Source organism: Hemitrygon akajei, chromosome 13, assembly GCF_048418815.1.
Source record: "Hemitrygon akajei chromosome 13, sHemAka1.3, whole genome shotgun sequence".
In the NCBI taxonomy this organism is placed as follows: Eukaryota; Metazoa; Chordata; class Chondrichthyes; order Myliobatiformes; family Dasyatidae; genus Hemitrygon; species Hemitrygon akajei.
Window position 1 is genome coordinate 110,438,769 of NC_133136.1, and position 17,793 is coordinate 110,456,561.

General features: G+C 43.9%; 1 long non-coding RNA gene across 1 annotated transcript in view; it reads left to right on the forward strand.

Moving 5' to 3' along the window:
* The first annotated feature begins 9,730 nt into the window (after positions 1-9,730).
* Positions 9,731-17,793, forward strand: part of LOC140737543 (uncharacterized) — a 30,990-nt gene continuing 22,927 nt past the window's right edge. Inside the window, exon 1 of the long non-coding RNA XR_012101190.1 lies at positions 9,731-9,979. This is a non-coding gene — a long non-coding RNA (uncharacterized lncRNA). The remainder of the gene's footprint in view (positions 9,980-17,793) is intronic.

The window sequence follows — 17,793 nt, forward strand, 5'->3', positions numbered from 1 at the left end:
CTTCTCCGTGCCTCTGCTAGGATCAAGCATCAAGCTGACTGCCATCATTCCAAGGCCCCACATTACTGTCAGGAACAGCGTGTGTGGCTTTCAACCTGAGACCTACCCCTCAGGGTGGATTCCTGCAAGCTCGCCACCCCCCCCGCTTCATCGGCCCCTTTCCCATTCCTAAAGTTATCAGCTCTGCTGCCGTCTGTCTCAATCTCCCATCCACTCACCGCCACATTCATCCCACCTTCCATGTGTCCCGTATCAAGCCTTTCATGAGCCACCCCGTGTCCCGTCCCCAAACCCCCCTCCTCCACAGCTCATTGATGGGTCAGAGGCCTTCATGGTGCATCGACTGTAGGACATTCGTCACCGGGGCCGTGGCCTCCAGTACCTTGTGGACTGGGAGGGCTACGGTTCTGAGGGGAGGTGCTGGGTCCCATCCTGGACCCCTCTCTCATCAGGGACTTTCATCGCCAGCACCCAACTCTACCTGTCGTGACGCCAGGAGTCGTCTGTAGAGGGGGAAGGGGTTACTGTCAGTACCTCTAGTTAAACTCTGTGTTTTTGTGTCTTTTCTCCCTAGCCGTCAGGCTGTGGCTTTGCACTGTCATGTGGTCTTGTTTGTTTTCATGCCCCATGTGCTCCTGTCCCCACTCCTGCTCTACTCCGGCCCCTGTATCACTGATTACTCCACCCCTCACCTGTTTCCTATTATTACCCATGTTGCTGCCACCTGTGTCTCATTGTGCTCCACCTATCATCTGCCTCTCTGTTTATTGCTCAGTGTATTTCACCCGTTTGTTGCCGGATTGTGTCAGTGAGTTTTCCTGAGCTTTTCCAGCATTTGTACCTGCTTTCTGTCCATCTGGATACTGACTCTGCCTGTTTCCCGATCCTGGTTTTTGGATTTCTCTGGATGTTTTGATCTCTGCCTAAACTTTGACATGGACTTTGTTTTCACCTCAGGATTTGTTACTTAATTAATATCACTGTGTGCACAGTACTGGGTCTGTGATTGGATCCCTGCTCCAGAGTCCTGACACTAACTCCCTGAACTCACGTTGCAGAATCTCATCCCTCTTCCTACTTAGAAACATAGAAAACCTACAGCACAATACAGGCCCTTCGGCCCACAAAATTGTGCTGAATGCATCCCTACCTTAGAAATTACTAGGCTTACCCATAGCCCTCTATTTTTCTAAGCTCCATGTACCTATCTAAAAGCCTCTTAAAAGACCGATTTGTATCCACCTCCACCACTGTTGCCAGCAGTCCATTCCACGCACTCACCACACTCTGAGTAAAAAAACTTACCCCTGACATCTCCTCTGCACCTACTCCCCAGCACCTTAAACCTGTGTCCTCTTGTGGCAACACTCAAGAAGCTTGACACCATCCAGTACGAGGAAGCCCACTTGATTGGTACCCCTTCCACAAGCATCCAATCCCCCCACCATCGATGAGCAGTTGTAGCAGTGTGTACTATCTACAAGATGCACTGCAACAACACACCAAAGTTCCCAAGTCAGCACCTTCCAGACGCACAGCCACTACCATCTAGAAGGACGAGAACAACAGATACCCGGGAACACAATCACATGGAAATCCTCCTCCAAGTCTCTCACCAACCTGACTTGGGAACATATCGCTGTCCTTCATTGTCGGTGTGTCAAAATCATAAACTTCCCTCCCTAACAGCACTGTGGGTGTACCTACACCTCAAGGACTGTAGTGGTTCAAGAAGGCAGCTCATCACCACCTTCTCAAGGGCAACTAGGGATGGGCGATAAATGCTGGCAACGCTCACATCCCGTAAACGAATAAATAAATCAATAAATCACATAAGTGATCTATTTAATCACATAAGGAGGAAATAGCAGAGGTACTTAATGAATACTTTGCTTCAGTATTCACTACAGAAAAGGATCTTGGTGATTGTAATGATGACTTGCAGCAGACTGAAAAGCTTGAGCATGTAGATATTAAGAAAGAGGATGTGCTGGAGCTTATGGAAAGCATCAAGTTGGATAAGTCGCTGGGACCGGAGGAAATATACCTCAGGCTACTGTGGGAGGTGAGGGAGGAGATTGCTGAGCCTCTGGCTATGATCTTTGCATCATCAATCGGGACAGGAGAGGTTCCCGAGGATTGGAGGGTTGCAGATGTTGTTCCTTTATTCAAGAAAGGGAGTAGAGATAACCCAGGAAATTATAGACCATTGAGTCTTACCTCAGTGGTTGGTAAGTTGATGGAGAAGATCCTGAGAGGCAGGATTTATGAACATTTGGAGAGGTATAATATGATTAGGAGTAGTCAGCTTGGCTTTGTAAAGGGAAGGTTGTGCCTTACAAGCTTGATGTAATTTTTTGAGGATGTGACTAAACACATTGATGAAGGAAGAGCAGTAAGATGTAGTGTATATGGATTTCAGCAAGGCATTTGATAAGGTACCCCATGCAAGGCTTTTTGAGAAAATAAGGAGGCATGGGATCGAAGGGGACATTGCTTTGAGGATCCAGAGCTGGCTTGCCCACAGAAGGCAAAGAGTGGCTGTAGACGGGTCATATTCTGCATGGAGGCCGGTGACCAGTGGTGTGCCTCAGGGATCTGTTCTGAGACCCCTTCTCTTTGTGATTTTTATAAGTGATCTGGATGAGGAAGTGGAGGGATAGGTTAGTAAGTTTGCTGATGACACAAAGGTTGGTGGTGTTGTGGATAGTATGGAGGGCTGTCAGAGGTTACAGTGGGACATTGAAAGGATGCAAAACTGGGCTGAGAAGTGACAGATGGAGTTCAACCCAGATAAGTATGAGCTAGTTCATTTTGGTAGGTCAAATATGATGGCAGGATATAGTATTAATGGTAAGACTCTTGGCAGTGTGGAGGATCAGAGGGATCTTGTGGTCCGAGTCCATAGGACACTCAAAGCTGCTGCGGTTGAATGTATGATTAAGAAAGCATATGGTGTATTGGGCTTCATCAACCATGGGAATGAGTTTAAGAGCCGAGAGTTAATGTTGCAGCTATATAGGACCCTGGACAGACCCCACTTGGAGTACTCTGTTCAGTTCTGGTCACCTCACTACAGGAAGGATGTGGAAACTATAGAAAGGGTGCAGAAGAGATTTACAAGGATGTTACCTGGATTGGGGAGCATGCCTTATGAGAATAGGTTGAGTGAACTTGGCCTTTTGTCCTTGGAGTAATGGAGGATAAGAGGTGACCTGATATAGGTGTACAAGATGATGAGAGGCATTGATCATGTGGATAGTCAGAGGATTTTTCCCAGGGCTGAAATGGCTAACATGAGAGGGCATAGTGTTAAGGTGCTTGGAAGTAGGTACAGAGGAGATGTCCATATAACCATATAACAATTACAGCACGGAAACAGGCCATCTCGGCCCTTCTAGTCCGTGCCGAATGCTTACTCTCACCTAGTCCCACCTACCTGCACTCAGCCCATAACCCTCCATTCCTTTCCTGTCCATATACCTAACCAATTTTTTTTTTAAATGACAGGGGTAAGTTTTTCTTACTCAGAGAGTGGTGAGTGCGTGGAATGGTCTGCTGGCAACGGCGGTGGAGGCGGATTCAATAGGGTCTTTTAAGAGAAACTTGGATAAGTATATGGAGTTTAGAAAAATAGAGGGTTATGGGTAATCTAGGTAATTTCTAAAGTAAATATGTGATTGGCACAGCATTATGGGCCGAAGGGCCTGTATTGTGCTGTAGATTTTCTATGTTTCTAAGCACCACAACCATCTTCCTTTGTGTCAGGTATGATTCCAACCAGCAGAGGGTTTCCCCCTAATTTCCATTGACTCCATTTTAGCTAGGGCACCTTGATGCCAGAGTCAGTCCAATGCTGCCTTAATGTCGAGGGCTATCACTCTCACCTCACCTCTGGTATTTAGCTCTTTGGTCCATGTCTGGATCAAGGAGATGATGCAGTCAGAAGCTGAGTGGCCTTGACAAAACCCAAACTGGGCATCCATAAGCAGGTTATTGCTGAGTAGGTGCTGCGTGATAAGACTGTTGATGACCCCTTCCATTACTTTCCTGATGACTGAGACTAGGCTGATAGGATGGTAAATGGCTGGGTTGGACTTGTCCTGTTTCTTGTGTACATGACATACCTGGGCAATTTTCCACACTGCCGGGTAGATGCCGGTGTTGTAGCTGTACTGGAACAGTTTGGCTGGTGGTGCAGCAAGACTGGAGCACAATTGGTGCTTGTATGGGCCACGACCTCTGGCTGCTCACCCTCCCAGTTAAGAGTGCTGAGGACTCGGTCCGAAATGTCCCTGACCCTGGCACCAGGAGTCAACATACAATCTGGGAATCTTATTCTGATCCACAGAACCTCCTTTCTGTTTCCCTAACTAAAAAATCCCCTATCACCACAGCCTGCCTCTTTTCCCTCTCCCTTCCTTTCTGAGCTGCAGAGCCAGAGCCAGTGTCAGAGACCTGACCATAGTGACTTTTCTCCGTTAGGTTACTTCCCCCCAACGGTGTCCAAAGTGGTTGAGGGGGATGGCCACAGGGGTAGTCTACACTGGCTCCTTAACCCCTTTCCCCTTCCTGACTCACACCCAGTTTCCTGTGTCCTGCTCCTTGGGTGTAACTATTTCTCTATATGTCCTGTCTATCAAACCCTCAGCTTCCTGAATGGCCATTCAGTTTCAGCTCCAACACCTTCACTCTTGACCCATGAGTTGCTGCTGCTGATTAGATATTTGCATTAACGAGCTGGTGTACCTAATAAAGTGACCACTGAATGATACCCTGTCACAGAATTTCAGTATCAATATTAGAACATGGCCTTCCACCTATTTCTGTATCATAGGCAAAAATAGGGAACAATTGCAGGTCAAGAACTGATGCCCACTGGTTACCTCCTTCCACTCTGAAAATTATCTATTTATTTCAACTCCATTTTTGTGACAGTTTTTAATTCATTCTACACACTTCTTCCAGTACCATGGGCTTTCAATGTGTGGCACCTTGATTGTGCAGTAGGTTTTCTATGTTTCTATGTTGTCAAATGCATTTTGGAAATCCAAATTCGTGAAATCTACAGCACATCTCTATCAACTCTTCCTGACACATCTTCATAGAATTTGAACAAACTTGTCAAACGTAATTTACATTTCATAAACCATGTTGACTAGGTTTAATTATATGTTGCATTTCTAAATAATTAGTTATACCCTTCATAATTATTGACACTAGTATTTTACTAACAGTAAATGATTAAGCAAGTGCACATAGTTCCTTCTGCCATTATCTTTTTTGAACAAGAGTCAAGACGCCTGTTTATCAATCTTCTTGAGTTTAGTGAGTTATGAAATTTTTTAATGAATGTGCCTACTGTCTCTGCAACCACTTCCTTTAAAACCTAGTATGCAGTCCTTCGGATCACAGTGATCTGACGGCCTTAACGACTAAAGTTCCTCTAAAACTTTATCTCTCAGAATTGGGATTTTTGCAAGTTTTGCATTATTTTAAATTCACTTCTGATGCAATGAAGATGATTCAATATATCTGTTATTTCTTTGCCAACTGTTATTAATTCTCTACCAACATTCACCAGCACCTTAGCCTCCTTCATCCTGTATTTATATGCAGAGAAACTTCTACTGTATCTTATGCTAAGTGCAAGATTCGCACAGTATCTAGATATCTGTCATCATCTCCTTTCAATCAGCTCACTGACAGATAGTGTGAGGGTAGTAATGAGAAAGAACATGGAATGAATACAGGCAAGAGTGAAAAATGTTATTTTGCATTGACCAAGTCTCGCCTATGGCAGGCAAGAATTCTACAACTGAACCAGCAACACAATGGACATTTTATTCAATAATTGCATTCACAAGACTCCATCTAGAGTTGTATTTTTTTCTGAGTGGTTCTGGCTCCTTCTCTGAGGAAGGGCATTTTGCTATAGAGAGAGCTCATTGAAGATCTATAAGAGTAATTCCCTGGATGTCAGGAGTAATACACAAGGAGATGATTAGGACCTTTGAGGTCTTACCAACATCTAACTGTTCCAACACTTTGGCTCCCATCCCCCTGTAACTCTAATTTAATCCCCCCCTCACCCCCACCTTCTTGCAGTAGTATCAGACATTCCCACTAGGATATTAATCCCCTTCTAGTTCAGCTGCAAACTGTCTTTTCTGTACAGGTCCCACCTTCCCTAGAACAGAGGACAATGATCCAAAATGTTATGCTCTCCTTCCTACACCAAGTCATTAGCCACGTGCTAAACTGTATAATCTTCCTATTTCCAGCCTCATTAGCACATGGCACAGGCAACAATCCTGAGATCACAACCTTGGTGTTCCTGTCCTTTAACTTAGCACCTAACTCCCTGAAATCACTTTGCAGAACCGCATCACTCCTCCTATATGGTCCATGACCTCTGGCTGTTCACTGTCCCACTTAAGAATGTTGAGGACTTGATCCAAGATGTCCCGGATCCTAGCACCCAGGAGGCAACGTTCCATCCGGGAATCTCATTCTCACCCACAGAACCTCCTTTCTGTTCCCCTAACTAAGGAATCCCCTATCACCAGAGTTAGTCTCTTCTCCCCTTTCCCTTCTGAGTCACAAAGTCAGACTCACTGCCAGAGACATGAGCACTGAGACTTTCCTCTGCTACGTCATCCCCCAACAGAATCCAAACTGGTATACCTGTTGTTGAGGGGGATGGCCACAGGGGTACTCTGCACTGGGTGTTTCACAAGATTAAACAGAAAGCATAAGGGCTTAATGACTCTCGTTAAGACAACAATTTAGCAAATATAGGTGCTCGAGAAACCAAGAAGCCCATGCTTCTTGATACTGGATACTGTAGGAATTGAGGGACACGGGGGTAGTGCAGGAAAATGTGACTGATGATGATGAGCCAAAACACTACGGCAGGGTGCAGAGTTCATGGCAAAGACTGTCTCACTCACATGCCCATCAACTCTGCCTTTATCTCCTACCACCCACCTACTCCAGACATAACTCACAGTAACAAATTCACCTACCAGGACATCTTGGCAAGGAAACTGGACACAGGAGAATGAGTGGTGGTAATCTGAAGAACACATAAACCCCACACAGTCAGCACCGAAATTTGTCAATTGTGGGTTTCCTATGGTAAATCTTTGTTGACTCAGGCTCTGCCCAATTTCCACTTATATTACTGGGCAGCTAACATATGCTATCTCATCTTTTGGTCTCATTTCCACAACCAATCTGACTGCCCAATATGGGTGGCAATGGAGCTGAATCTATTAAGAATGTCTCTATTTCCGCACTTCTTGGATTCACACTCCCTTTTCTTATGCCTAAACCAATTGCTGATCCTGTTATCAGGCACACCTGAGAGTATGGGTTCAGTTCAGAAAGCATAGTGGTCTCTATGGCTTCTCTCTTTCAAGTCCTATTCTACATAATCACCTCTTCCAGCCTTCTATACATGATCCAACATTTCAAGACTGGTATAGAAAGGGCATCAGGCACTTTAAAGATCTTTTTATAGACAACTGCTTTGCATCATTTGAACAATTGTCTGCAAAGTTTAACTTACCTAACACTCGTTTCTTCAGTTATTTGCAAATTAGACATTTTATCAAACTTCCCTGAGGCAACCAACACAAATGTTGTTGATGTTTCTGCATGAATCCATTGCGCAAAGGTCTAATATCTACTGTTTGTGACAAGCTAGCAGTTCTGAGGCTTGACAAAATTAAAACTGCCTGGAAGCAAGATTTAAATTTTTCACTGTCAGATGATGTATAGGATTCAGTTCTCAAGTTAGTTAACTCAACCTCTTTATGTGCCCGCCACTGCCTGGTCAAGGTCGTACACAGTGTCCATATGTCTAAAACTAAATGATCTCACATTTACCCAGATGTTAATCTCTGCTGTGACAAATGCAAAAGGGGTGGGGCTTCCCTTATTCACATGTACTGGACATGTCTTAGCTTGGAAAAATACTGGAAAGATGTTTTCCAAACTCTATCCCAAATACTTATTTGCAATAATTGCAATCTGGAATCTAACCCTTTGATTGCTCTTTTTGGCACCTCTGGAGAGGGAGACATGCACCTAAGTCCGACCAAATGTTGCATACTGTCTTTTGGCCAGGTGCGCAGTCTTGCTCAGGTGGAGAGATGCTGCCCTGCCCACCCACACTCAGTGGCTTAGGGACATCATGTCCAGTCTATACCTTGAGAAGATCCATTATTCAACTCTCAATTTGGACATAAGGTGTGGGGACACTTTCTTGAATATTTTCAGAATTCCCAACCAAACTAAAGGTTCATCCCTTCTTCCCTTCCTCTGCACATAACTCCCTGACTTTCAGCATTCTCCAGTAAATTTCTACGAACTCAGATGTGTAAACATACAACAGTTTGTGTGTTAGGAAAATACACCTTCTCTATACCAATGCAGCTCTGTGGGGATAAAGATTCTGTTTAACACTTTTTGCTAATGTACTGATGGCTTGGAGATGGGAATTGGGAGGGGTAGGTCGGGGCAGGGAGGCAACCAAAACATGATTGTACTATGGGTGCATCTCTTTCATAGATGTGAATTGTACATGTGTTACATTTGTTATGTACTGCACAAGCCTCCTTTGTACTATGCTTTCTTGATTAAAAAACCAATAAAAATATTGCTGAGAAAAAAAATCATCAGATGCACAGCTGACAACCAGATTTAAATGAAGGTGGTGTTAGAATAAATGTCTGCAAGACAAACCTAAAGAAAGAACATAAACATGATAATTCTTTCCAAATAAGCACATTGATCAGTTCTGTTCCCCTTGCAGCTGATGGACCCCTTATCTTGTATGGTAACTTTGAGTGGCATTGAACTGAAAAAGGACGGATGTCACAGCTCCAGTTCATTGCTGACCTCTAGTGTTGCCTGTGTAGAATTTGCATATACTTGCTGCGACTGTGTGATTGTCTTCTCTGTGCTCCTGTTTTCTCCCATAATGCAAAATTGTTGAGCTTGGTAGTTTAACTGGCCTCTGTAAATGACCCCCAGTTTGTAGGTGGCTGATGGTGATGGAACATGGAGAGGATAAAATGAGATTAGTAAATAATCAGTCTAAATGATGGGCAACATTGTCTTGGTGGGCTGAAGGGCTGTTTCAATGCTGCATTAATATGTCTTTAAGGATTAGTCTGTCAAATGACATTTTCCATGCTGTATTATAATTAGAGCATGCAAGGGTTTCTGTAAATAATGTAATAACAGTGTAATTTTCCAAATTAAAATTAACATTTTAATTCCCAATCAACTTTGTTTAAGCATCAGGATCCCCTGTAAATGTTAGTGCCTTATGTAATCTACCTTGTGTATACTGATGACACTACCAGCAAGAATAAGGATTTCTAAACCCACATTATCTGGTTGGCTGAGCACATTCAAGGAATCTCAACTCTCGTGTGTCTAAGGAACAGATATTTAAAAAGAAATTCATAACCTCAGTGACAGCCTAAGAAATTTTGATTAAATCTATTCCAGAGTGATCACACAAGTTTCATTGGCTTTGTGTACGAAACTGTGTCAATGGCCGTAGTAAAAAGGCAGGAGATTTAAAGGAGGAAAAACATCTCTCTGTAATCCCAATCCACTTGAGCCATGCTCTCTTATTTAAACTAGTCACATGGGAAGGTGTGGACATTTAGGACAGCTTAAAATAAGCACCATACTGTTGTGTTACTCAACCTGTTACCAGGGAAGAGCAGAAATAGAATGTTTCTGTCAAGGGAGGACTTGAACATAGATTCATCTGTCCTGCCTTAGAATCTGAGCTCTTTACTGTGATAGGAAATAGAAATTACTTCAGTTCGCATCCAGCACAAGGGGCTTTTTCATAGTGTTTCACATCTGAGTGAACACCACAGCCACATTCAAATGCTGACCGTCACTCAATGAGACATGGTGCTGTGAAGGAGAAGCAGCCAACGGTCACCAGGTAATATTATTTCAATTACTCTTTTTATCTATTTAGTTATTTAGAGTTACAATGCTGAACAGACCCCTCCAGCCCAGCAACTCAACTATTTCCTACTAGTTTCATCACAGGACAATTTACAATGACTAGTTAATCTATTAACTAGTACACCTTTGGACTGTGGGAAGAAACTGGAGCACCCAGAGGAAACACACACAGTCACAAGGGGAGAACATACAGACTCCTTACAGATGGCGCCAGAATCAAACTCCAAACAACCCGAGATGTAAAAGTGTCAAGCTAATCACTACGCTACTGTGCTGCCCTTTCTTTCTTTCAGTGCTATACACTAACTCAACCAGAACAGGATGTGAATTAACTGAGCTCCAATTGAGGTTAATAAAACTTAAGCTAGAGTGGTTTATTTCTGTGCTGAAGAGGTAAGTCACAGAAATTAGTCCTTTGAAATTAATGGAAAGCTTGCTCCAATGCTGACTCAAATTGTCTAAACCCACTCTAACATTTATTTGTTTATTTCTTGTTTCCATCACCTCCTGCATTGTAATCAATCCACACTCCTGTGCTTGAGCCACTTTAAAATGCAGAACCATTAGTATGATATTTATTGTTACTGGTATAATGAGGTATATTAATAAGCAAGAGAAGTTCTGCAGACGGTGGATATCCAAAGCAACAAACACTAAATGCTGGAGGAACTCAGCAAGTCAGGCAGCATCTATGGAAATTAATAAATAGTCTAAGTTATGGGCGGTGACATTCATTATTAAGGACCTTCATCATCCAGGACATGCCCTCTTCTCGTTGCTACCATCAGGTAGGAGGTACCCAAGCCTAAAGGTACACACTCAGTGATTCTGGAACAGCTTCTACACCTGTGCCATCTGATTTCTAAATGGACATTGAACTCATGAATACTACCTCTCCATTTTTCCGTTTTTGCACTATTTTTAATTTAACTATTTAATATGTATATATTTACTGTAATTGATTTTTTTCTATATTTACCATTGTACGGCTGCTGCTGTTAACAAATTTCACAAAGTCTGCCAGTGATATTAAACCTGATTCTGATTTCCGTAGATGCTGCTTGACCTGCTGAGAATCTCCAGCATTTTGTGAGGTACGCGAGGGCAGTGTCCCCTCCAACAAGGAACACGCCATCTCTTTTCACAGTTTCCCCCACTTAGCGACCACTTGTACTCCAGAACTTAGCTGCCAGGCCACCACCGATGGTTCTCCTGCAGGGGATCACGCTGATGACCAGGCGGCCGAAGGGGTAAGGGGGTGGAGTGGTGAGGGAGGCAGGTCGGGACGAGTGTCGTGGGCAGGAGATATTGGGGGAGGGTGGGGTAGGGAAAATGTGGGAGGAGATCAGGAGATTTTGGGGTCTTGTGGGGGAGATAGAGGGGAGTGTGGTGTGAGATTGCGGGAATTCTGCGGGCGGGGAGATCGGAGGGGGGAGGTAGGTATTTCCATTTCGGAGTTTGTGATGGAGGTCAGTGGGTGTTACTGTAACCAGGTGCAGACAGTGAGGGGTGGAGGGATGGAAGTCCCCATAGGATGAACAGTATTTAAGGAATTGTGCTGATAGGAGACCCTGCCCAGTGTCATACTGAGAAGACAAGTGCCATGGGGTGCCCCAACAATAACGTGGTTTAATATCCCCCTCTTTCACCTCAGTCACATGTTTTCTCACATTTCCAAACCACATAAGAGGAGGCCATTTAGCCCACTGAATCTCAGCTGGTTTCCAGAGCAGCCCCATCAATTTCTCCCACCCACTCACCTCCGCTCAACTTATTCTCTCTCACATGCAGATTAACCACTCCCCTCCTAACACTCACCTACACGAGGGCTATCTTACAAGAGACAATTAATCAACAGGCCAGCATGATGATCAAAGGCAGGATGGAACTTAGAGGGAACTCCCACAGTCACAGTGATCCTGCAAACTCCACACATGCAGTACCAGAAGTCAGGATCGAACCCAGGTCGCAGGAACTATGAGGCAGTGGTAGAACTGGACCAATTTCATTTATTGAACCTTGTTCTACACTGTTCATGTTTTGGGTTATCCTTGCTGGTACTGATCCACACCACTGCCGTGGGACTGAGGTCTCCTTTGTCTCTTTCTAAAAACAGGGCACTCCTCCTTTCTAACTCTCCCACCAAGACCTACCTTGCCGGTGAACTTCGGTATTTGATGTCTCACAGATTCTTCGGTTACTTAAAGTACCTCAGCTCAGTTGGATATTTCAGAACACTCCCCTCTATTGTAGCACCACCACCCTTTTCCTTCAGGAGATGCAGTCGGCTTTTAAATATTGCTGGCCCTTTGCAATATGACAACCCCCAATGTGCCCCTCCCACCACCCTCCCCACTAACAGGAATCACTATGTGATGCAGTAGGAAGCACACATTTACCTGGTGCTCTGGTTTCCTCCCACGGTCCAAGGACGTATTGGGAGTTCGAAGCGATTTGGCATGTCAACAAATATGCTCAAAAACTTCTATAGTTGTACTGTGGAGAGCATTCTGACAGACTGCATCTGGTATGGGGGGTGGGGAGGGCTTACCGCACATGACTGTAAAAAGCTGCAGAAAGTTGTAAATCTTGGGCACTTGCCTTCAAAGTCCCCAGGACATATTCAGGGAGCGGTGTCTCAGAAAGGCAGCGTCCATTATTAAGGATCACCAGCACCCAGGCCATGCCCTTTTCTCACTGTTACCATCAGGTAGGAGATACAGAAGCCTGTAGGCACACACTCAGTGATTCAGGAACAGCTTCTTCCCCTCTGCCATCTGATTCCTAAATGGACATTGAACGCACGAACACTACCTCACTTTTTTAATATAGAGTATTTCTGTTTTTGCACATTTTAAATAATTTATTCAATATACATAATTGATTTACTTGTTTATTATTACATTTTATTTTATTTGTTATTTTTTTCTCTCTGCTAGATTATGTACTGCATTGAACTGCTGCTGCTGAATTATCAAATTTCACGTCACAAGCCGGTGATAATAAACCTGATTCTGATTCTGAGTAGGTTAATTGGTCATTGTAAATTGTCCTGTGATTAGGTGAGGATTAAATCGAGGTTGTTGGAGGTTGTCAGCTGGTGTGGCTCAAGGGGCCACGTTGTATCACTAAATGAATAAGTGAAACCTTGCTGCCGGCATCCCAGTTCCTTGCTCGTGATCCCAAAGCTTGTATTCCAGTGATACCAATTCCGTTCTCTTTTTCTCGATATCAACAACAAGATTATGTTGACACCAAAAATGCCTGCAAGCCAGCGTTAGACTCAGCATTATGCCCACCAGGAGAGCAACCTTGTCAATCTTTCTTGAGTGCAATGGAAGTCCATAAAATTCCTGCAAGAGGTTTCTGTCCATGTGTTACAGGAACATCCCATGTTCAAGGAACTGGGAAATCCAATTACCGATGCCCTGGTCAGGATTTGGAAGGGGTAGGAAATGGCCAAAGCCTAATTACTACACTTAAAATTCAGGGCCGAGAAATACAGTCGCAGTCTGGATTCCCACTGAGGAGAACAGGTTCGTTGGTGTTCCTCATCTTACTAGGTTTCTGGAGCAGGAACTCTGTCTTTCAAAGTCATCACCCATTAGGTAACTTGTAGGCAGGTTTCATTAAACATCTGACAACAATACAATGCTTGCTGGATAGCAAATGAATTGTAGTTCCTGCAAATCTGAAATAATAACACATCAATAACTCTGGAGAACTCCCATCCACTGCCACCAGACTCATAGTTCCTTTACCTTGCACTGCTCTCTTCTACCTCCTACTCAAGATCCACCAACCTGACTGTCCAGGTAGGCTTATTGTCACTGTTTGCTCCTGCCTCACTCAACCCGTGTCCTCATACCTCAACTCCTTTCTATTCCCCTTGGCTCAGTCCCTTCCTACCTGAATCCATGACACTTCTCATGCTCTCAATCTCCTCACTAACTTTCAATTCCTTGGCCCTTACTGCCTCACTTTCACCATGGATATCCAGTCCCTGTGCACTTCCATCCCCCATCAAGGCAGCCTAAAGCTCTCTGCTTCTTTCTCAGTAAAAGAACCAACCTCTTCTCCTCCTCCACCACCTTCCTTCATCTGGCAGAACTAGTCCTCACCCTCAACAACTTTTCCTTTGTTTTTCCCACTTTCTCCAGACTTGAGGTAACCATGGGCCTCAGCTATGCCTGCCTTTTGGCAAGACAGAACAGTCCATGCTCCAAGCCTTTTCTGGTGATGCTCCTCAACTCTTCCTCTGCCACGTTGATGAATGCATTGGTCTGCTTCATGTACGCATGCTGAGCTCAGCAATTCCATCAACTTTTCCTCTAACTTCCAACCTGCCCTTAAATCCACATGGTCCTTTTCTGACACCTCTGCCCCTTTCTCCATCTTTCTGTCTCCATCTCTGGAGAAACTGCCGACTGACATCTTTTATAAACCTAGTAATTTCCACAGTTACCTTAACTATCCCTCTTCCCACCCTGTCTCCTGTAAAAATGCTCTTCCCTTTTCTCAGTTCCTTTGTTTCTGTTGCATCTGTTCCCAGGATGAGGCTTTCCTTTCCAGGGCATCAGAGATGTCCTCCTCCTTCAAAGAGCAGGGGTTTACCTTCCTCCACTATTGATGATGCCCTCATCCACATCTCTTTAATTTCCTGAACATCCACACTCACCCTATCTTCCCAACACCTTTACAGTGATAGAATTCCTCTTGTCCTTACCTACCACCCCATGAGCCTCTGCATCCAACACTTCATCCTCTGCAACTTGCACCATCTCCAAAGGTACTCTTCCACTTAACACATCTTTATCCACACCCCCCTTGCCTCAGGGTTTGCTCCTTTCGTGATTCCTTTGTCCATTCATTCCTCCCCATTAGTCTCCCTCCTGTCCTCCTCAATATTGTCATAAATTGGGGACCGCTTCAACAAGCACCTCTGACAAAGGTGGAACTTCTGGATGGCCAAATATTTTAATTTCCATTCCCATTCCCATTCCAACATGTTAGTCCATGTCCTCCCCTTCTGCCACTATGAGACCACCCTCGGGTTCGAGGAGCAACACCTTATATTCTGTCTGGATAGCCTCCAAACTGATGGCATGTATATCAATTTCTCCTTCCAGTAAAAAAAAATTCTCTTCCCCTACCCTCTTTGTCAATTTCCCAACTCTGGTCCTTTAACTCTTCTCACCTGCCGATCACCTTCCCTTGGGTGTCCTCCTCCTTCCCTTTCTCCCATGGTCCACTCTGCTGTCCTATCAGATTCCTTCCTCTCCAGCCCGTTGCCTATTCTACCCACTTCTGCCTACCCTATCACCTTCTAGGTTGTCATCCTTCCCTTCCCCTCACCTTTTTATTCTGGCATCATTCCCCTTCCTTTTCAGTCCTGATGAAGAGTCTCAGCCCGTAATCTTGACTGTTTATTCATTTCCATAGATACTACCTGACCTGTTGAGTTCCTCCAGCATTTTGTGTGTGTTGCTTTGGATTTCCAGCATCTGCAGAATTTGTTGTGTTTATAATTACTCATCATGCCAGGTAACATCTGTGGAAATAGAACCAGGACTAACATTGCAAGTTGATAGCCATTCATTACTTCTGAATTTCTCTTCTCTCAGGTCTTCTCCGACTTGTAGTTATGTGCAGAATTTTCTGTTTTTATAACCATTTTTTTAGTCCAGTTTCAATCACTTCCACTGGTACTTATGATTTAAATTTAGGATGAAAGGCTAATTAATTTTTTATGAATTCTAATTGTTTAAGGGGCCTACATTCCAATTTTGAAGACTAACTGGGTTGGCCCTAATTAACTTGTACAATTAAATCAATGTTGCTAAGATACACTTGGAAACTTGGCCACGTTAGGTGAGAAAACAACTGACACTCTGCTATTCAATCAAAAATACCCAGTAAGCACTGCTAAAACATCAGCAGCTTACTTCCTTGGAAATATATTAAATTAACACAGCCATTATTATGTTAAAACTGGGAAATGTTCAAAACCTGAAATAAAAACAACTTTTGGCAGAATTTACCTGAGGCACATTTCACGCTTCACACATTTAACTTCAGCGGGAATACAAGTGAACAAAGGATTTCTTGAGCTGCATCCAAAGTCTCATGGGCAGTGGGGTGAAGTATTTCTTCCCAAAATGCTGGAATGATGTAACAAGTCAGTCATTCATCAAAAATGATTCCTCTTCACTAGAATTGCAAAAACTGGAGGAAAATTTTGTGTTTTCCATCCTTAAAACTGAGTGAGATTGTTTACTTCCTACCTGGTGTTCTGTTTCCTCCACTTTTGGGAGCTCTTGCCATTAAGGTAGATGGTGCAAGGCTCCAAATGCTGAATATCCATGGACAACAAGGTCTACTAAACTATCAATGGTCAGTTTTTAACCATCTCCTTGAACTGATGTGGATATTCCTTGAGACTGTATAGTTATCATTATTATACGATACAAAGATCATATAAACTGAGTTCTAGAATCAGGATCAGATCATTGACATATGATGTGGAATTCAAGATTCAAGGTATATATGCGGTATACAACTCTGACATTTGTATTCCCTACAGACAGCCACAAAACAAAGAACTGTGGAATCCATTCAAAGAAAAGAAACATCAAACCCCACCCCGTCCCTCATGCAGAAAAAAAAATCGTGCAACTGGCAAGAAAGAAAAAGGAGTAAAAACACAAGAAGTTTGTTGTGTCGTGGCAGCAGTAGAGTTGAAATATAGAAAAATGTATAAATGAGAAGTTCAATAAAAGGAATAATAAGGCAGTGTTGATGGATTCGTGGACCAAGGAAATCTGACAGAGGAAGAAGCTTTGCCTACATCATTGAATATGAGTCTTCAGGCTCAGGTATCTCCTCTCTGTTGATAGTAAAAAGAAGAGGGCACGTCCCAGATGGTGAGCATCCTTAGTGTTAGATGTCCATCTTCCTAATGCACCGTCGCTTGAAGATGTCCCAGATGGTGAGTGTCCTTAGTGTTAGATGTCCATCTTCCTAATGCACCGTCGCTTGAAGATGTCCTAGATGGTGAGTGTCCTTAGTGTTAGATGTCCATCTTCCTAATGCACCGTCGCTTGAAGATGTCCTAGATGGCGGGAGGGTTGTGCCCATGATGGAGTACACGGCTCTTTGCAGCCTTTTGCAAACCTGTGCATTGGAGCTGCGATGCAAACCAATCAGAATGCTCTCCACCATACACCCATGGAGTCTCCTCAAACCCATAACGGAGCAAAGCCACTGGTGTGCCTTCTTCGTGGCTGCATCAACGTGTTGGACCTGGGAAGGATCCTCTGAGATGTTGACACCTGTGATCTTAAAGCTGCTCATCCTTTCCACCACTGACCACTCAATAAGGACTGGTGTGTGTGTTCTCCCAACTTCCTTCTTCCTGAAGTCCACAGTCAATTCCTCAGGCTTGCTGATGTTATGGCACTACTCAATCAGCAGATCTGTCTCACTCCTACGTGCTTCCTTGTTGTCGTCTGAGATTCTACCCACAACAATGCTGTCATCGGCAAATTTATAGGTGGTGTTTGATTTGTGCCTAGCCACACAGTTGTGGGTTTAGAAAGAGTAGTGCTGAGGGCCAAGAATACATCCTTGAGGTGTGCCAATGTTGATCATCAGCAAGGAGATTTTATCACCAACCTCCCTGACCGTGGACTCCCAGTTGAGGTTCCAGCTGCAGAGGGAGGTACAGAGGTCCAGATTTTGAAGTTTGGTGATTAATACTGAAGATCAGAGTCTACAAGCAGAATGACT